Source organism: Musca domestica, unplaced genomic scaffold (genome assembly GCF_030504385.1).
Source record: "Musca domestica strain aabys unplaced genomic scaffold, Musca_domestica.polishedcontigs.V.1.1 2, whole genome shotgun sequence".
NCBI lineage: Eukaryota > Metazoa > Arthropoda > Insecta > Diptera > Muscidae > Musca > Musca domestica.
Window position 1 is genome coordinate 23,732,983 of NW_026712249.1, and position 22,424 is coordinate 23,755,406.

At 36.8% G+C, this 22,424-nt stretch overlaps 1 protein-coding gene across 1 annotated transcript in view; it reads right to left on the reverse strand.

The window, feature by feature from the left end:
• LOC101898652 (adenylate cyclase type 9) overlaps positions 1-22,424 on the reverse strand; it is a 306,555-nt gene that overhangs the window by 270,331 nt on the left and 13,800 nt on the right. The window lies entirely within an intron of this gene.

Consider the following 22,424-nt stretch of genomic DNA (forward strand, 5'->3'; position numbering starts at 1 on the left):
ACCTATACATGCTATGTTTTGCCACACATACAAGGACCCGTTATGACCTACAAATACCAATTTTCAGACAAATCCGTTAAATAATGTGGCATAAATCATCAAAATACCGAACATCGGGAGGTACCGTTATATGGGGACTATACCAGAACGTGGGCCGATATATCTTATTTTCAATACCAACCATCCTAGACACAATACCAATTGCTCTGCTAAATTTTGGCGCTCTACGTCAAATAATGTGGGCTGTATCGTGATTTCAACAGACAGACAGACGGACAGACGGACAGACAGACAGACAGACGGACAGACAGACGGACAGACAGACATCGTTAAATCGACTTAGAATTGTATGCTGATTATGAATATATATACTTTATGGGGTCTACGACGAATATTTAAGGATGTTACAAACGGAATGACAAAGTTAATATACCCTCCTTTCCAAGGTGGAGGGTATAAAAATGTGAAGTGTGATAAATTGAAAAGTCAAGCCATTTGATTCTCATTTGTATCTTTAGCCCAGAATGCATGCAAACATTAATTCGTTTCGATTGCATTTAACATCTCATTGGATATTAAAAATATCATTTTTCATGGCACCAAATCAAGCAAATAAAATTTGAAAAAAAAACTCGAACCGAAACGAAGCAAAAAGCAAAGGCGTACTCGTGCATTAACAAAATGTCAAAGCAATTCATTAGAAGAAAAAACTTACTGGTAGACATCAAGCGAATTGTAATAAGAAGAGGTGTCACAGTACCATATGAACTTTTATTAAAATATATTTAAACATTAGTTATGATTATTCAATATATTGACCCTTTATGGGGGATATACAGAATATTGTGACGTGCCAGGTTTGGACTATATCGATTAGTTCCTTCAAAGATATATGCGTGTATGTACTGATATTTTCTCGGGGAGGTACCAGAAAGAAGGCATCGACATATCCCATATTTACATTAGATCTATTGTTTGAAAAAAAATCGCATGTATTCAAAAACTTGACCCCTTATGAGGAAGGTATCAGAAGGAGAGAACCGATACATTCCATATTCACATCAGATCTCTGGTAGTTGTAAGTTTGGTGATATTTACAGTTTGGGTTATATATTTTCGAAATTTAGCCCTTCTTGGGGGAATTACCAAAAGGAATGGACCGATATATTCTATATCCTCACTATATACTATGTTGGAAGAACTATTAGGTTGTTGCAAGCTTAAAAAAGAATTGGATGCTCCTTTCGCGGGTTATGGGGAAGTTACCACACACAATGGAAAGAGTAGGCTTTTTATTCCGCCTTATATTTAAAATACTGACCCATTATGGGGTAGGTACAAGAGGGAGTATTTAATTGTACCCAATCTTCAACCAGATCTTAAGTTGGTAGAAAAATTGGATTGTGCGACATTTGAAGACAAACAGACTCTTAACTTAAATTTTATAAATTATTCATTATTCAAAATGTTAATCCTTTGCGGTGAAGGTACTTGATGTAGTGGCCGATATTGTCCGTTTTCAAACCTGATGTTCATTTGATACAAATATTAGAACTACGAGGTAAATTATTATTATATATTTATTATTATTATTATTTTTTGTTTGTCCACAGAGTCCTAGGCTCCACAGTCATTATTTGGATGAGGAACCTTTTTGGCGGTATTACATGATATATTCCTTCCGTAGCCGTTTGACGGAGGGTATAAATATAACTGGGAATAAACAAGGCATTCAATTTTCCTACTGAATTTAATATTTACATTAATATTTAATATTTACTACAGGATTTCATGTCCGTCAAGATAAATTTAAATTTAATTAGCAAAGACACAAACCAAGGTGATTTTTTCTCCGGTTCGCAAAGGGTTAATAAAGAGAGAGAGAGAGAGAGAGAGTGAGAGAAAGAGAGAGAGGGAGAGATAGAGTAGTAAACCAGAGAAAAATTCTGAAGAATTATCGCTCAATTTTAGGGAAATTGCAGATAAAAGGGTCCACAGAACAGAAACTAAAAATGAAGCGGTGTCGAGGCTGGGCACAAATGAAAGGTCTCGGGGAGTACTTTTCGAATCTGTGGACCTTATAGTCAAAAAGTATTTCAGACTTAGGAATTTTTTGCATTTTCTGAAGAATTATCGCTCAATTTTAGGGAAATTGCAGATAAAAGGGTCCACAGAACATAAACTAAAAATGAAGCGGTGTCGAGGCTGGGCACAAATGGAAGATCTCGAGGAGTACTTTCCAAATCTGTGTACCTTATAGTCAGAAAGAATTTCAGACTTAGGAATTTTTTGCATTTTCTGAAGAATTATCGCTCAATTTTAGGGAAATTGCAGATAAAAGGGACCACAGAACTGAAACTAAAAATGAAGCGGTGTCGAGGCTGGGCACAAATGAAAGATCTCGAGGAGCACTTTCCGAATCTGTGGACCTTATAGTCAAAAAGAATTTCAGACTTAGAAATTTTTTGAATTTTCGAAGAATTATCGCTTAATTTTATTATTTTTTCAGAAAATTCAAAATATTCCTAGGTCTGAAATTCTTTTTGACTATAAGGTCCACAGATTCGATAATTATTGAGGGCCAATGGTTCTATAGAAGAAAAACAATAAGAATAGTTCTTGTAGAAGGCAAATAGGTCTTCTTCAAATAGGCGACCAATGTCATTTTCTTAAAGAACACCACTGCTTCTTATAAAAACCGAATATTTTTAAGCAATCAACAAGGTACTGTACTTATAGACGATTAATACTACTTTTATTTAGTAAAAGACCAATGGGCCTTATTCGGATTGAAGACCAATGGTTTTTAAAGAAGAATGAGTAAAAAAGCAGTATGTTCGGTCGGGCTAAACGTTGAATGCCCTCCTACATTTGGAAGGAATTCTACAAATCTTCAAAAAATTCCGTTGAAAAATACAGCTAACATCATAAAAATACCGAATATAGTGAGTTTCCGTTAAATTTGGGCCTATACGAAGACGTGGACCGGTACAGGGTGGGATAAAAAAAATACAAAAAGTCAAACGTCATAATGTTAACATTTTTTTTTTAATGTTCTTGAATGAAAGCAAAAATTGTCGAAAATAGCAAGAATTATGGCCTTCAAGCGGTCAATGAAACCGTCACACGCTGCTTTCCAAAATACTCCAGACATATTAATCCAACGTATTAGTATCCGGAGATTTTGGTGGCCATTTTGTGCTGGAAATGAAGCGAGGAACCTCATTTTGTAACCAATCGTGGGATGCGCGTGCTGAGTGCGATGGTACTGAGTCCTGTTGGAATGTCCAAGGTCTGCGTCCAAAATGTTTGAGTGCCCAAAGCTTTAATACACCCTCCAGAATATTTTCGCCATAGTATTCGGCATTTATTCTGATGCCACGGTCGATAAATACGAGCGGAGAGCGACCATCGGCTGTTATGGTGGCCCACACCATCTTCATGGCCGGCGCTTGAGTTCTGATGGCCAACCCAAGGTGCACATCTTCAGCTGAACTCTATGGCAAGTAAACACGATCATTTTGTTTGTTTACCAACTGCTGGACAACGAATGTTTTCTCATCGGAGAAAACCAAATTCGGCAGTTCACCACTTTCGGACAAGCGAAGCAACTCTTAACTCTTTTGAGTTTTTTTCTTTCTGTTGCGGTGTAAGTTCTTGCACTTTTTTGGAATTTCAATGGCTTTACCCCGAGCTCATTTTTCAATATTTGCCGAATGGAGCCATTTTTCGGCCACTGCAACGCGGGTCGATCAAGTTGCATCTTTACTTTTCGAATCATATCTGCTGATGTTGCTGTTTTCTTCCGTCCTCTTCCTTGACGTCGGGCTAAGCTACCAGTATCACACAAAAGATTTTTTCACATTTAAAAGCTGGAGTGCTTTAACGATAGCCACTTGTGGTTTTCCAGCCAAATATAAAGAAATCACATTATCACGCTTGAATTCCATCACGAATAAATTTATTTTCTGGACAAATCTCACCAAAATGCTTTTGTACGTTTATTAACAATATAATGAGCTGTCACTGGAATAATTTTTACAGCTGTCGGAGGAGTGGCTTAGAAATGACAGCAGTTTAAAGTTGGTTGCAGTTTTTTCTCACCCTGTGTACCATTTCATGCGCATCTTTCAGACGAAGTATCAACATTTTGATATTTATACTCTTATAATACGCGAAATACGCATCTGATACTCTTCAAATTTCACACATTCCAATAATTCAAGTAACACAAGATCTGGTGTAAAAATCAGATATTCGAATCCACTCCTTCTTGTAACTATCACGCAAGGGGATCAAATAATAACAAAACACCATAAAAATGCGAATTTGGCAACCGATTCTCTTTAAATTTCACACATCTCAATATTTCCACTAACACAATGAATGGTGTGAAGACGATAAATATCGGCCTACCGCTTCGAGTACCTCGCACAATTTTAAGTACTTATATCTCTCATAACTTGCGAAGCCTAAACAGCCTTATCTTACCCCTTTACACCGACATTAACCTTCAAGCAAAATTTCAAGATTCTAGTTTCAAATGTTTTACCCGGCCGTTGATGAATCTGTCTGTCAGTCAGTCACACAGTCATCACTCTTTTATTTTATGTATTTTTTGGAATGATATCCTCTAACATCTTCCTCTCTAACTTTTGACACTTTAGGTTCTATTTGCACTCCCACAACTCTTGCTATTGCAAATCTCCCCCGCATACCACACTATGGATGGCAAAAACGATTAGTGTTGCAAAAAAATATGGCAAAACTACAAAAGAGCAGAAAAAAATAGAAACCAAACAAAAAAAAATAACCAACATCTCAGAAATAATGAAAACCCCCCGATCATTGATTTTTTTTTTTTAACCGGCTCATTATTTTCTCCGACAACAGAAGCGCTCCCCGTCCCACAATCATCATTCATTGCTGTTCTGCGGTTTGTTGTTCGGTTCGATTCGATTTGCCGCCGTTTCATTTCAAATCGTTTCGTTTTGTCGCGGCTTTAATGCTTGACAGCTCAGACTGGCTGACTCTGGCATTTTATTTTGTTGGATGCCGATAGCGCTGGTTGACTGGTTGCTTATTATTTTCTGCTGCTAAAATTTTATTTCCATTTTTTGCTCCGCTCTTTGTCATCTAGTCAGCCAGCCAGCCATTCAGTCGAAGATCGGTTATTTCAAAGTTGATCTGGCAATCTTTTGACAAAACTAAATGACGTAATTTTATGCTATTTTTAAAAAATGGTAGCTTTGTTTTGTAAATATAACAACAACAACAAGAGATACAACTGCGATTTATTTTTGTTTTGCTCTGATGCTTTGAGTGGTGGTTTTGCATGGCTTGTTGAAAATGATGCTGCTGCTGCTACTACCGCCGATGGATTGTATTGCAAGTGCAAATTGTTAAGCGTCGCATTAGATTCTCGTGGAATTTAGCAAAGAGAGGGCACTTGATCATGAAGCTAGTAGTGATTATGGGATCATACTAAGGGTACGGATTATATCTTTCGAATATTATAGGTGGATTATAAAAAATTGAAAATTGAAAAATATTTGTCAATTTTTTGTATCGTAACTATATCAATATCTAAAAAAAATCAAGTCTTTCTATCCATAGATAAGCCCAAATTTTAAGCCAAGAGAAGAGACTTCACCAGAAGTCAATTTTTGAATCTAATACAATTGACATAGATGAACTTCGAAACTTACAATGAAAATTGGAGCCAATCAAAAAAACAAAAAAAAAAAGGTCTACAGGCTAAAATGGCCATCAATTTCTTTCAAAAGGATGATCGCATATTTAGACCACACCAAAGAGGGATTCCAAGTGAGAATAAAAATGCGTAAGATGACATAATGGATTAATAAATAAGACTTAATATCCCGCCACTTCTGAACATTTTCTATATAAATATATGTAACAAGTAAAAAAGCTAGAAGTTCGGCCGGGTGGAACTTAAAAAAAAAATAAAATCCCTTAAAAAAATCCCTCTTCAAATCGTAAAAATACCGAATATAGGGAGGTGCTATTATACAGGGTGGGATGAAAAAAACTGCAATCAAATTCAGACTGCGATCATTTCTAAACTACTCGTCCGACAGGTGTTAAAATTATTCCAGTGACAGCTCATTACATTGTTTACAAGCATACAAAAGTATTTTGGTGAGAATTTTCCGGAAAAAAAGTTATTCGTGATGGAATTGAAGCGTGATAGTGTGATTTCTTTATATTTGGCTGGAAAACCACAAGTGGCTAACGTTAGAGCACTCCAGCATTTAAATGTGAATAAATCTTTTGTGTCTCGTACCATCGCTCGTAACCGTGCTACTGGTAGCGTATCAAGGAAGTGGACGGACGAAAACAGCAACATCAGCAGAAATGGTTCAAAAAGTAAAGAAGCGACTTGATCGAAACCCGCGTCGCAGTGGCCGAAAAATGGCTCGTGAGCTGAACGCAATATTCCATTCGGCAAATATTGAAAAATGAGCTCGGGGTAAAGCCATTGAAATTCCAAAAATTGCTAGAACTTACACCGCAGCAGAAAGAAAAAAGACTCAAGAGAGCTAAAGAGGTGCTTCCCTTTGGCCGAAAGTGGTGAACTGCCGAATTTGGCTCTCTCTCCGATGAGAAAAGTTTCGTTGTCCAGCAGTTTGTAAACCAACAAAATGATTGTGTTTACCTGCCAAAGTGGTCAGCTGAAAATGTACAATTTCGGTTGGCCACCACAACTCAAGTGTCGGCCATGGTGATAGTGTGGGCCGCCATAACAACTGATGGTCGCTCTCCGTTCGTACAAATCGACCGTGGCATCAGAATAAATGCCGAATATTATCGCCAAAAAATATTCTGGAGGGTGTATTAAAGCCTTGGGCACGAAAACATTTTGGCCGCAGACATTGGACATTCCACCCAAAAATGGTTACAAAATGAGGTTCCTCGCTTCATTTCCAGCGCACAATGGCCAGCAAAATCTCCGGATACCAATCCGTTGGACTATTGTGTCTGGAGTATTTTTGAATGAAAGGTTGGCACTTAAAAGATATCAAAGTGTCGATCACCTCAAGCAAGCGCTTCGCCGGGAATGGGCCAAAATACCGCAGAGCAACATTCGGGTAGCGTGTGACGGTTTCATTGGCCGTTTGAAGGCCATAATCCCTGCCAAAGGTGACCAATTCGGACAAACCGAAACTTATTCTGGAATTTGGTGCCATGTCCGGCATTTTTTTCTTTCATTCAATAAATTTAAAAAAAAAAGTAAAAATTATGGCGTTTGACTTTGTTGTAGTTTTTCTACCCTCTACCATAGTATGGAGGGTATATTAAGCTTGTCATTCCGTTTGTCACAACTGGAAATATACATTTTAGACCCCATAAAGTATCCGTCTGTCCGTCTGTGGAAATCACTCTAGCTTCCGAACGAATTGAAGTAGATTGATAAAATTTTACTCAAATATATACTATGTCTGCAGGACTTTTGGTATTGAAAATGGGCCATGTAGGTCCACGTTTTGGTACAGCCCCCATATAACGGTACCTCCCGATATTGGGTATTTTGATGACTATTGCGACAATATTCACCGGAATGGTTTCAAATTTGGCATTTGAAGTTCGTAATGGATACTACAGGCTGATGGTTTTAGCGACATTAATCACTGGAATAGTTTCAAATTTAGTATTTGAAGTTCGTAATGAATACTACAGCCTATGACAGAAAATTGTCTGTGCATGTTCACGTCTTCGTATAGCCCCCATATAACGGTCCCTCCCGATATTCGGTATTTTGATGATTTTACCGAATTTATTCACCGGAATTGTTTCAAATTTAGTATTTGAAGCTCGTAATGGATACTACAGCATATGACAGGAGATTGTCTGTGCAGGTTCACGCCTTCGTATAGCCCCCATATAACGGTACCTCCCCATTTTCGGTATTTTGATGATTTTTGCGACAATATTCATCGGAACTGTTTCAAATTTGGTATTTGAAGTTTGGAATGAAAACTACAGCCTATGACAGAAAATTGTCTGTGCAGGTCCACGTCTTCGTATAACCCCCATATGACTGTACCTCCCGATATTCGGTATTTTGATGGTTTTAACGACATTATTCATCGGAATTTTTTGAAATTTGGTATTTGAAGTTCGTAATGGATACTGCAGCCTATGAAAGGAGATTGTCTGTGCAGGTTCACGTCTTCGTATAGTCCCCATATAACGGTCCCTCCCGATATTCGGTATTTTGATTATTATTGCGACAATATTCATCGGAATAGTTTCAAATTTGGTATTTGAAGTTCGTAATAGATACTGCAGCATAAAACAGAAAATGGGTCATGTAGGTCCACGTCTTCATATAGCCCCCATATACCGTACCGCCCCGATATTCGGTATTTTGATGATTTTAGCGACACTATTTACCAGGATTGTTTAAAATTTCGCATGTGAAGTTCATAATGGATACTTCAGCCCATGTCAGAAAATTGTCTGTGCAGGTCCACGTCTACATATAGCCCCCATATAACGGTACCCCCCATATTCGGAATTTTGATGATTTCAGCTACATTATAAACAGATTTTTCAGATTTTAAACAGATTTTTATCATGTAGGTCCACGTCTTCATATAGCCCCCATATACCGTACCGCCCCGATATTCGGTATTTTGATGATTTTAGCGACACTATTTACCAGGATTGTTTAAAATTTCGCATGTGAAGTTCATAATGGATACTTCAGCCCATGTCAGAAAATTGTCTGTGCAGGTCCACGTCTACATATAGCCCCCATATAACGGTACCCCCCATATTCGGAATTTTGATGATTTCAGCTACATTATAAACAGATTTTTCTTGAAGTTTCGGATTTAAATATTGTAATAACTTATGACAAAAGTTGCCTATGTAGGTCCACGTCGTCGTATAAGCATTCGGTATTTTTAAGATTTTAACAGAATTTTTAACGGATTTTATTTTTTATTTTTTTATTATTTTTTTTTTTTTTTTTTTTGGAAATTGCCAAATTTGTACCAAATGGTGGAGGGTATTAAAAGTTCGGCCCGGCCGAACTTACAGCTTTTTTATTTGTTTTTTTTTTTTTTTTCAAGTTGCGTATTTGAATATTTTAATGGCTTATGACAAAAATTGCCTATGCAGGTCCAAGTCGTCGTTTAGACCCAAATATGACGGCTACATTTGATATTTTTAAGATTTTAACAGAATTTTTAGCGGATTTTTTTTTTTTTTTTTTTTTGAAAATTGCCAAATTCGTTCCCAATGGTGGAGGGTATTCAAAGTTCGGGCCGAACTTACTGCTTTTTTACTAGTTTTTTTTATTACTATTATAAATTTTTTTTTGGAATCACATTTTTTCAGTTTTACTAGCTGAGCTTATAACTTTGGTTTCGCTTAATGTCTCCTCTGGAAAAAGTTCCTCCTAATCGGAGTGCTTAAATTGCATATATTTGAATTGGCATAAAGACCCGAGACCTAAGTGTAATTTTAATTGAATTCCATTTTCTCAATTTTTCTTGACATAATTCCAATGTGACAGATATGTCTTGTCTTCTAACAACATGCATTGCCTATATTCTGGCCATCTTATAAATGGTCGATAAATAAACCATTGTTCTTCCAAATTGATTTAATTAATCCCAATTGTTCTTATTTTTATTTTTTTTTTAATACGCTACAGGTGTATTTTTTTAATTTTCACTTGTTTTTAATTCTGCAAAAGACTAACTGGCTGGTCATTAACACACCAAGGATGAATTTCCAAAAAAAAAAATTAAATCTGACCCCTGGGCATGCAGACTAAAGCAATTTGTTGCGCTGTTTTGTTTTCGCTTTTGAAAAATACAAACTTTTCATCAAAACTGATAACAATGCTGAGAATAAATAAAGGGTTCAATGAGTCTCGGCTGTCAGTAACACGAAGTACCCACGCACCCACACACAAACACACACACCAACACCCTCACTTCCAACAAGTTTATTGAACCGAAATACAAACGAACCAACTAAATATGTGTGCAGTAGCGGAGTTCAAATTTCCATTATTATCACAGCTGTTGTCATAGATGATGACATTTTGTGTCAAGACTAGCTGAGACGATGACGATGATGACGACAACGACGACGAAGATGGACTACCTTCAACCGGCATCTCAGGGTTTGATTGACTGGGGCCACAACAAACACTTGACAACACATATCTCATCACTTGGATGGGAGTCACTAACGAACTGAATAACCAGGTTACTCGCTCGCTCACAATTATGGGATACTTTTCCAACTTTTGAGATACCTATGCTGTTGATGCTAACGGCCGATGTTTGGTCAGGTTCTCATTGCAATCAATTTGTATGCATGTAAATTGATCGGTCGTCGTCGCCTTCGTCATTGTTGCCCTTGTTGTTCTTGTTGTCATAATAATGCCCCTCTTGATGACATTAATGTCGATGAGCATGATTATAATGCTGATGCTGGCGATAATGCTAATGCCTAACGATGCCCAGCTTAGCTAATGACCTGATGGTGTGAATTCCAACCGGCCAACCAGCCATCCATCCACTTGATGTCATCTCAAAATTCATTTCACACACTGCCCCCAAAGGCACTTGAGTCTCTGTTTTTGGAAGCAAAAATATTGAAGTTCTCATCAAAAAAATGCAATAATTTTTTGTTGTTGTGGTGGTTGTTGTCTTACTTGGCTGGCTACTGGGCGTTGGCACCTCACTTTGCCGCTGGTCATAAATATTCGTTATTAGATGTTGACATTTGTTAAACGGGAGATAGAGGCGGCGGAGGAGGATTAAAAGGTGTTCTTTGATAAGACACACACACACAGACACACTCAGCCAGGGAACACTTGTTGACAAGTCAATAACAACAACAACAACAAATTGAACATGACAGCATCAGATATCAGTAGCCGACAGCTCTTGGGTGTGGGTGACATGAAGTGACTGCGAAGTAATTATCAAAATTTGCTCAAGTACCTATCGGAATTTTTGTGATTTAAATAAATTTGTGTGAAATTTTAAGGGATTTTAAATTAAAAAAAAAATATTCGGAACCACAAAAGCTAATATATTTCAATATTTGTATACCCTCCACCATTCTATGGAGGGTATATTAACTTTGTCATTCCGTTTGTAACTCCTCGAAATACGCATTTCAGACCCAAAAAAGTATATATTTTCTTGATCAGCGTAAAATTCTAAGTCGATTTAGCGATGTCCGTCTGTCTGTCTGTCCGTCTTGACTGTCTGTCTGTCCGTCTGTTGTAATCACACTATCTTTTGACGAATTGAGATAGAAGGTTAAAATTTTGCACACATGTTTATTTTGTCAGTATGCAGATTAAGTTTGTAAATGGGTCATGTAGGTCCACGTTATCATATAGCCTCCATATAACGGAACCTCCCAATATTCGGTATTCTGATGATTTTAGCGTCATTATTCACCGGAATTGTTTCAAATTTGGTATTTGAAGTTCGTAATGGATTCTACAGCCTATGACAGAAAATTGTCTGTGCAGGTCCACGTCTTCGTATAGCCCCCATATAACGGTATCTCCGGATATTCGGTATTTTGATGAATTGAGCGACATTATTCACAGGAATTGTTTCAAATTTGGTATTTGAAGTTCGAAATGGATACTACACCCTAAGACAGAAAATTGTCTGTGCAGGTCCACGTCTTCGTATAGCCCCCATATAACGGAACCTCCCAATATTCGGTATTCTGATGATTTAAGCGACACTATTCGCCGGAATTGTTTCAAATTTTGTATTGAAGTTCATAATGGGAACCACACCCTAAGACAGAAAATTGTCCATGCAGGTCCACTTCGTCGTATAGCCCCCATATAAGGGTACCTCCCGATATTCGGTATTTTGATGATTTTAGCGACATTATTCACCGGAATTGTTTCAAATTTGGTATTTGAGGTTCGTAATGAATACTACAGCTTAAGACAGAAAATTGTCTGTGCAAGTCCACGTCTTCGTATAACCCCATATAAATGTACCTTCCTATATTCGGTATTTTGATGATTTAAGCGACACTATTCGCCGGAATTGTTTCAAATTTTGTATTTGAAGTTCATAATGGGAACCACACCCTAAGACAGAAAATTGTCCATGCAGGTCCACTTCGTCGTATAGCCCCAATATAAGGGTACCTCCCGATATTCGGTATTTTGATGATTTTAGCGACATTATTCACCGGAATTGTTTCAAATTTGGTATTTGAAGGATACTACACCCTATGACAGAAAATTGTTTGTGCAGGTCCACGTCTTCGTATAGCCCCCATATAACGGAACCTCCCAATATTCGGTATTCTGATGATTTTAGCGTCATTATTCACTGGAATTTTTTCAAATTTGGCATTTGAAGTTCGTAATGGATACTACAGCCTATGACAGAAAATTGTCAGTGCAGGCCCACTTCTTCGTAAAGGCCCCATATATCAGTACATCCCTATATTCGATATTTTGACGATTTTAGGTACAATACCCACCGAAATTGTTTGATATGTCGTATTTGAACTTCGTAAGGCATGCTACAGGCTGTGACAGAAAATTGTCTATGCTGGTTCAGGTCTTCGCACAGCTCCGATATAGCGGTACCTCCCTATATACGATATTTTGATGCATTTAGCTACATTATTCACCGTTTATTTCAAGTGTCGAATTTGAATATGGTAATAGCTTATGACAAACAATGCCTATGTAGGTCCACGTTGTATAGATTGATTTCGAAGAAAGAGAATTTAAGTCGAGTCCGTTTGGAAAAAGAACTGCAACAAAGTCAAACACCATAATTTTATTGAATGAAAGCAAAAGATGTCGGAAATAGCATCAAATTTTAGAATGAGTTTAGATTCGTTCGGATTGGTCATCTTTGGCACGAATTTTGGCCTTCAAACGGCCAAAGAAATCGTCACACTCAGCCCGAATGTTGATCTGCGGTATTTTGGCCCATTCGCGGCGAAGCACTTGCTTTAGGTGATCGACACTGTGGTATTTTTTAGTGCCAACCTTGCTTACCAAAATACTCCAGACACAATAGTCCAACGGATTGGTATCCGGAGATTTTGGTGGTCATCGTGCGCTGGAAATGAAGCGAGTTACTTCTGTCCTGTTGGAATGTCCAAAAGTCCTGTTGGAATGTCCAAAGTCTTCGGCCAAAATTTTTGCATGCCCAAGGCTTTGATACACCCTCCAGAATATTTTCGCGATGATATTCGGCATTTATTCTGATGCCACGGTCGATTAATACGAGCGAAGAGCGACCATAGGTTATGTCGGGCCACGCCATCACCATGGCCGGCGCTTGAGTTCTAGTGGCCAACCCAAGGTGCACATTTTCAGATGACCTCTTTGGTAAGTAAAGACGATCATTTTGTTTTTTTACAAACTGCTGGACAACGTATATTTTCTCATCGGAGACGGAGAAAACCAAATTCGGCAGACCACCGCTTTTAACCATGCGAAGCAACCCTTTACCTCTTTTGGGTCTATTTTCTTTCTGTTGCGGTGTAAGTTCTTGCACTTTTTAGAATTTCAATGGCTTTACCCCGAGCATATTTTTCAATATTTGCCGAATGTAATATTGAGATATCTTCACCTCATGAGCCATTCTTCGGCCACTGCGAACTTTACTTTTCGAACCATTTCTGCTGATGTTGCTGTTTTCTTCCGTCCCCTTTCTTGACGCCAGGCTACGTTACCAGTATCACGGTAACGAGCGATGGTACGAGACACAAAAAGATGTATTCACATTAAAATGCTGGAGTGCTCTAACGATAGCCACTTGTGGTTCTCCAGCCAAATATAAAGAAATCACACTATCACGCTTGAATTCCATCGCGAATAACTATTGTTCTGGAAGATTTTCACCAACATGATTTTGTACGCTTGTAAACAATATAATGAGCTGTCACTGGAATAATTTTAACAGCTGTCGGACTAATGACAGCAGTCTGAAGTTGGTTGCAGTCTTTTCACCTCACCCTGTATGTGTGAAATTTGAAGAGAGTTGGTTGCATATTTCGCTTTCTCTGAGCGTTTCGTTTTTAAAAATCTTGAACCCTATGGAGGGGGAGTAACAGAAGAAATGGTCCGATCTCTACCATATTCATAACAGATATTGTGTTGATGGAAGTATTGATATGTGCCAAGTCTGAATAGAATCGGATGTTAATTTTGCGTTTTGTGAGCTTCATGGAAATTCAAAATTTGGACCCATTATGGGGGATGTACCAGAAGTAGAGGACTGATATATTCCATCTTCACAGCAGATCTTGTGTTAGTAGAGGTAATGGGATGTGTAAATATGAAGAGAACCGGATGCTTATTTGGAATTGTACGACAGATTGGCTATTCAAAACTTTGATCTTTTGTGTGGGAGGTATCAGAAGGAATGGTCCGATCTCAATCATCTATATAACAGATCTTGTGCTGATAGAAATATTGAGATGTGCCAAGTCTGAATGGAATGGGATATTAATTTTCCGTTTTATAAGCTTCATGGGTACTCAAAATGTTGACCCTTTGTGGGAAAGGTACCAGAAGGAGTAGACCGATATATTTCATCTTCAAGCCAGACCTTGGGTTAATAAAAATATAGTAATGTGTGTAATTTGAAGATAATCGGTCTCTTACATCACATTTTATAAGAGTTGTACTTAAGGAGTGGGCCGATAGCACTGATAAAAATATTCGGACTTTTGAAGTTTTTGGCAAAATTGCGCCAACTTTTCTTGTCTATTAACTAAATTATTTTCTGTGAAAATTCTTATATTTTGTGTGGAGATACCATGGACCGATATTGCCTATCTCCGAATTCGATTTAAGTTTGACAATAATATTACGATGTATTAATAATATACGATGAATACTCCCTTCGATAGACAGACAGACGGACGGACAACCCAAAATGCACTCCAAATGTTCTGAAATGGATTTGGTCTAAAGAGATCCAGGGTCTAACACCTTTATTTCTATGAAAAAAGTCAAACTGGGCGGGCTCGATTTTCACCGTAGTTATCGGGTCCAGTGAGCAAATAAGCTCAATACAACCCCAGGAATCAGAGATGCAACGCGCTCATCCTAACTTGGAAGCTACCAAGCAGTCAGATAAAAGTAAAACTGAATTCCAATTGGTTTATTAGGTATAGTCGATGGGAAAGTTATCATTTTTGGCCATCAAAAATATCGAAAAATATGATTTTTAATGACAAAATCTCGAAGACCTGTTCCAGCATTTTGCAGGAAAAAAATTAACACTATGTTGGGTTCTTAACAAAATTTCTATTTCATTTTAAAATTGAAAATAAAATAAAATAAAATTTTTGAAAATCTCTTTTAAACCACGTATTTGTTATTACTGTTCTTCATTCAAAGTGCATCTAAATCAAACAGGTGTTTTTACCATGTTTACAACTACATTCCCCCTCCCGTACCTATTGACATTCTCCATTGAACCATTAAATACATGTATGCAAGCATGTTCGACGCTTCGTTGTAATTTGGGATTTTACAATACCATAGCTGCTTAAATATTTCGTGATATGGTCACGTAGTTACGAATAAAAGTAAAAAAATAGGTAAAAAGCAAATGAAAAATCAGCTTAAATGCTGCTGCAGCAAGCGTGTGTTTCCTCGTGAAATGTGGATGGTGTAGCACCAAAAAAAAAAAAAGAAATGAAAAAAAGAAGGGCAATCAGGTGTTCGATATTACAACTGTAAGTATCTTAAAAAGTTTAAAGAAAATGGAAATTCTTTTAAATTATTGTAAAGCGACATAGGACTACAATAATGGATTTTTAAAGAAGATTTTAGAGAGAGCATCAGTCCTATAATCGTAGATTATTGGAAGAATATTTTGGCATATATCATTCGTGGATATATAATCATGGATTTTTAAGCAATATTTTCTGAGAGGCTGTTAAAGAATTTTTATGAATTTTTTAATATATTTTTAAGAGACCATTCAGGCTATTACGAAAATCTGGAATCAGAATAAATACCGAATATTTTCGCGAAAATATTCTGGAGGGTGTATTAAAGCATTGGGCACGCAAACATTTTGGCCGCAGACCTTGGACATTCCAACAGGACTCAGCACCATCGATCGCACTCAGCACGCGCCACCCAAGAATGGTTACAAAATGAGGTTCCTTGCTTCATTTCCAGCGAACAATGGCCATCAAAATCTCCGGATACCAATCCGTTGGACTACTGTGTCTGGTGTATTTTAAAAAGAAAGGTTGGCACTAAGAAAAAAAAAAAAAAAACTAAAGTGTCGATCACCTCAAGAAAGCGCTTCGCCGGGAGTGGGCCAAAATACCGCAGAGCAACATTCGGGCAGTGTGTGACGGTTTCATTGGCCGTTTAAAGGCCATAATTCGTGCCAAAGGTGACCAATTCGAACAAATCTATACTTATTCTAAAATTTGATGCTGTTTCCGACATTTTTTGTTGTCATTCAATAAAATTTAAAAACAAGGAGAAAAAAATGTTAATATTATGGCGTTTGACGTTTTTGCAGTTTTTTTATCTCACCCTCCACAGGTCGCATTTATTGTCTGATTGAGATGATATTTTCTATAAATCATTTGTTCAATAAAATTTAAAAAAATAGAAACAAAAAATTTTAAAATTATGACGTTTGACGTTTTTACAGTTTTTTTTATCTCACCCTCTACAGGTCGCATTTATTGTCTGATTGAGATGATAATTTCTACAAATCATTTGTTGGATCCAAGGACCAACCCCTTTTTGAAATTGGTGGCAAGCGGTTCGAATTTATGTGTAGATCTTTATTATAATACCTTTGTTCGACATAAATTTTATTGGGCGCCATTTGTTTAATATTCGCTAAAACTGGATGGAATTCGGCACATCCGACCAAAAACAGCCTAGAAGCAAATGTGTCAAATTCTATGAAAATAGATTCAGATATAGCTATAGCTCCCATATATATATGTTTCATCCGTTTTTATGCAAAAATAGCTCACATTCGTAATACAGGGTTACCCATATTCGACGGACCAATCTGGCAACGCCATAACTTTTGACAGAGATATCACATTGCTTAATGACATACCGCGTTTGAAGCGTCAGTCCAAGCAGATTTTTACCATGAAACAATACACGCCATGCGAGCGCTCTGAAATAGTTGAAATGTACATTCAACAAAAGAAGTCAATTGTGAAAAAAATGTGAGAAGTGCGCATTCTAAGAACACCATTAAGCATTTATACGAAAATTTTTCGACTGGTAAGGCTCTTTCTAATCCGAAGAGACCATATAAAATTCGACCAAAGCGATCGGCCGAGAATATCGCTGCCGTACGAGCCAGTGTTGAGAGGTCCCCAAGAACATCCCAAAAACGCTGTTCTCAGCAGTTGGACATGGTTCGGTCCACTTTACAACGTATTATTCGCATTCATTTGCATTTGTTCCCGTACAAAATTCAATTGACGCAAAGAATGTTGCCTGCGGACAAGACTCGTCGATTGGAATGGGCCCAAAGGTCTGTCAAATATGGGCAACCCTGTATACAATCCACAACAATGATATTGGGTATCAGATATTAAATAATATCTCGGCTAAATTTTATTTATATCGGTTCAGATTTTTTCAGAATGTTAATTATCTACGGGTAGCTCTAATAAATATGCACTATGCACAGGGGTTTAGGGTATTATATAGTGGGCCCAGCTCGACTTTTGACCTTTCTTTATTAACTTAATTTTTTGGTCATCTCTGTTTTGAAATTTTTACTGATGAATCCCATTACTTATTTATGTAGCAGAGATGCCGAGAATGTGATTTTGACTACGAAAATCGAGTTCTGAACTTTAATATGTTTACTAATGGATCCCATTATAAATTTATTTACCAGAGAGGCCAAAACTGTGATTTTGACTACGAAAATCGAGTTCTGAACACCTATGTGCCACCCTTATTACAAAACCCTACCTAAACAGTTCCGAATTTCCCTCCCATTAGAAATGATGAAATTCCCCGTTTCACAGCATTAAATCTGCAAAATTATTTCTCGTTCAATTCTGTTTATTTATATTTTTTTATTGAGAATTAATTTAAACACAATCCACATTCATTAAGAAAATCAGCGATTTTATTCACAATAACGGAATTATTAAAGCGAAACGCTCCATTTTTATGGATAAACAACAGAGATCGATTGAATTTTTATGGTCAAGTGTTTGTTTTTATACCCTACATCGCAAGGTGGTCAGGGTATTATGTCTTTGAGCATTTGTTTGTAACAGGCAAAAGGAAACGAGATAGACCCATAGTTCCTTTTGATGATCTGCATAGAACCACTTTCTGAGTTGATTTATGCATGTCAGTCCGTCTGTCCGTCCGTCCGTCCGTCTGTCCATGTATTCTTGTGAACAAAATGCAGGTCGCATTTATTATCCGATTGAGATGAAATTTTGCAAACAACATTTGTTTGGCCCAAGGACGAACCCTATTGAAATTGGAGATAATCGGTAAAAATTTAGATATAGATCCCATATATATCTTCGTCCGATTTGCCTTTTATTGTGCACCAAACGTGTAATATCAGCCCGAATAGTATGGAATTTTGCACATATAACCAAATTAGGCCTGAAAATAAGTATGCCAAATTTTATCGAAATCGGTTCAGATATAGCTATAGCTCCCATATATATACTGTTCATCCGATTTGTTATTTTTGTCCTCCGCAGCCGTAATATGCACTCTGTAACAACAATATTTGGGGAAATATATCAAATACAGCTCAGAAATACATTTGCTAAATTTTATCGAGATCGGTTCAGATTTGGATATAGCTCCCATATATAACTTCGTCCGATTTACCATTTATTGTGCACCAAACGTCTAATATTTGTCCAAATGGGATGGAATTTGGCACATACGACCGAATTTAGTCTAGAAGGTAGTATGCCAAATTTGGTGAAGATCGGTTCAGATAGATTCAGTTTTAGCTCCCATATATATTGTTCATCCGATTTGTTGTATTTGTTACCCACAGCCGTAATATGCACTCCGTAACAACGATATTCAGGGAAATATATCAAATACAGCTCAGAAATATCTTTGCCAAATTTTATCGAGATTGGTTCAGATTTGGATATAGTTCCCATATATATTTTTATCCGATTTCAAATTAATTTCGCACCAAATGGGCAATACAAGTCCGAATTTAAAAGATACAAATGCTTCGGCATACTTAGTCTTTTAAACTCTAAATTATAATTATAATCATAGCGTGTATGATTGAATTCTCCCATAAAAACTTTTAATTATTAAGTGGAGCTCAACTAAATTAGCAAAGTGGTGTAGGGTATCATAAAATCGGCCCCGCCCGACTTTAGGACGTTCTTTACTGGTTTAATATGTGTTGGTGTGTGTGTGTGTTTTTTTGTTTAATTTTTTTTCTCTTCTTTTCGTTTTAAGTTTGCATGAATATATGAATATTCTCGGTGACCTTCGTCGGAACAGTAGTCGCGGCATGTGCATGTGAGTCAAGTGGTGGAATGGTGACAAAGTTAGTAGGGGGAAAAATAACATGCCGATATTTAATGGGGTTTCCTTTCATAGGGGCAATTAAGATTTTAAAATCCTAAAAAAATCCGCAAAAATGTAAAGCAAATTTTATGAAAATTTTATTTTTTTTTTTTATCGCTGATAATAACTTCCCCGGAAAGTTCTACTTCTATTTTCCCCTAATTATTATCTAAATATTAATTTAGAAATTTATGCAGAAAAATATATTTCCAACGAAGACCCCGTCATGGCCGTAAAGGTTTCTGATTTTATTTGTTTGAGCATTTTTAAAAAAGATTCTTGTTGTTTGCCCTCGAAAACTCAAACAAATCTATGGAAATAATTTAAATAAATATTTATATTTGCCTTTAGTCACCCAGCCAGCCAGACAGCCAGCTCCTCAGCCAGCCAGTAATTAAACGATAATACAAGTGGCGTTATTTTATTTTTTGTTTAATTTGTTGTTGCTGCCCGTCTGCTGCTACTACTTCTGCTGCCGACAGTCTTATTGTTGTTATCAAGTGTTTGACAATCATCATTTTTCATAATTCATCGAACGATTTGGCTGGCTACCCCTAATGGCGAGGCAGAGATGCACTCGGTGAACCTGAATTTATTCCAGCTTATCGTAACAAACATTTATCATTTATTTAAATATTTGTTTTGGGAATATTTCATTCGAAACAAAACACTTCATTAGAAGTAAGCAGTGGAATATGAAAATTGAGTGGCATTTAAAAAAATTCCTAAAAACAAAAATTCCCCTCCAGAAGATAGCTGACCTTTGGTAGAGGTTAATTGCAAAGGCATTTTGTTTTTAGAAATTATTCATATTTTCCTGAATTAAAACAAAAAATTCAATATCTCAGGCAGAAGGTCTACGAAAAAAAAAATTGCGAGAAAAGCTCCTAAAATATTCTTGAAAAATACTACTCTATTCTAAAACCGGCAAAGAAAGTCTTAAAGCCGTGCGGGGCCGACTTTATGATACCCTACACCACTTTGCTAATTTAGTAGAGGTCCACATAAAATTTAAAAGTTTTTATGGGAGAATTCAATCATACACGCTATGATTATAATTATAATTTAAAGTTCAAAGGACTAAATATGCCGAAGCATTTGTATCTTCTAAATTCGGACTTGTATTCCCCATTGGGTGCACAATTAATTTGAAATCGGATAAAGATATATATGGGAGCTATATCCAAATCGGAACCGATCTCGATAAAATTTGGCAAAGATATTTCTAAGCTGTATTTGATATATTTCCCTGAATATCATTGTTACGGAGTGCATATTACGGTTGTGGGTAACAAATATAACAATTCGGATGACCAATATATATGGGAGCTATAGGTATATCTGAACCGATCTTCACCAAATTTGGCACACTAGCTTCTAGATTCAATTCGGTCGTAAGTGCCAAATTTCATCCCATTTGGACAAATATTAGACTTTTGGTGCACAAAAAAAGGTAAATCGGACAAAGTTATATATGGGAGCTATATCCAAATCTGAACGGATCTTGATAAAGTTTAGCAACTGTATTTCTGAGCTGTATTTGATATATTTCTCCAAATATTGTTGTTACAGAGTGCATGTTACGGCTGCGGAGGACAAAAATAACAAATCGGATGAACAATATATATGGGAGCTATAGCTATATCTGCGCTGATTTCGATCAAATTAGGCATGCTTATTTTCAGGCCTAATTTGGTTGTATGTGCAAAATTCCATACTATTCGGGCTGATATTACACGTTTGGTGCAAAATAAAAGGCAAATCGGAAGAAGATATATATGGGAGCTATATCTAAATTTTGACCGATTATCTCCAATTTCAATAGGGTTCGTCCTTGGGCCAAACAAATGATTTGTGCAAAATTTCATCTGGATAGGGCAATAAATGCGAACTGTACTTTGTTTACAAAAATACATGGACAGACGGACAGGCATAAATCGACTCAGAATGTGATTCTATGCAGATCATCAAAAGGAACTATGGGTCTATCTCGTTTCCTTTTGCCTGTTACAGACAATTGCACAAAGACATAATACCCTGACCACCTTGTGGTGTAGGGTATAAAAATAAATAAAAAAATCCGTTAAAAATTCTGTTAAAATTTTAAAAATACCGAATATAGCTGTTGTATTAGGGTCTATACGACAACATTACCCCCGCATAGGTAACATTTGTCGTAAGCCATTACAATATTCGAATACGAAACTTAAAAAAACGGTTATAATTTCGCTGAAATAATCAAAATACCAAATATCAGGAGGTACCGTTATATGGGGGCTATACGAAAACGTGGACCTACACAGACAATTTTCTGTCTTAGACTGTAGTATTCGTTTCGAACTTCAAATGCCAAATTTGAAACAATTCCGGTGAATAATGTCGCTAAAATCATCAAAATACCGAATATCGGGAGGTTAATAATACCAAATCGTGGACCTACATGGCCCATTTTCAATACTAAAAGTCCTGCAGACATAACATATATTTGAGTAAAATTTTATCAATCTACTCCAATTCGTTCGGAAGCTAGAGTGATTTTCACAGACGGATAGACGGACGGACATAGCTAAATCGACATAGAATTTTATGCTGATCAAAAATATATATACTTTGTGGGGTCTAAAATGTGTATTTCGTGGTGTTACAAACGGAATGACAAACCTTATATACCCTCCGTACTATGGTGGAGGCTATAAAAACAGATTTGTTAAAAATTTATTAACCTCATAATTAAAAGTACTTTCATAAACCACAAAAGTTATGCTCTTCTCTTTGCATCAGCGAACAAATTTTGAAACAACGAATAAAACTTTCAACATTCCTGCTCGAG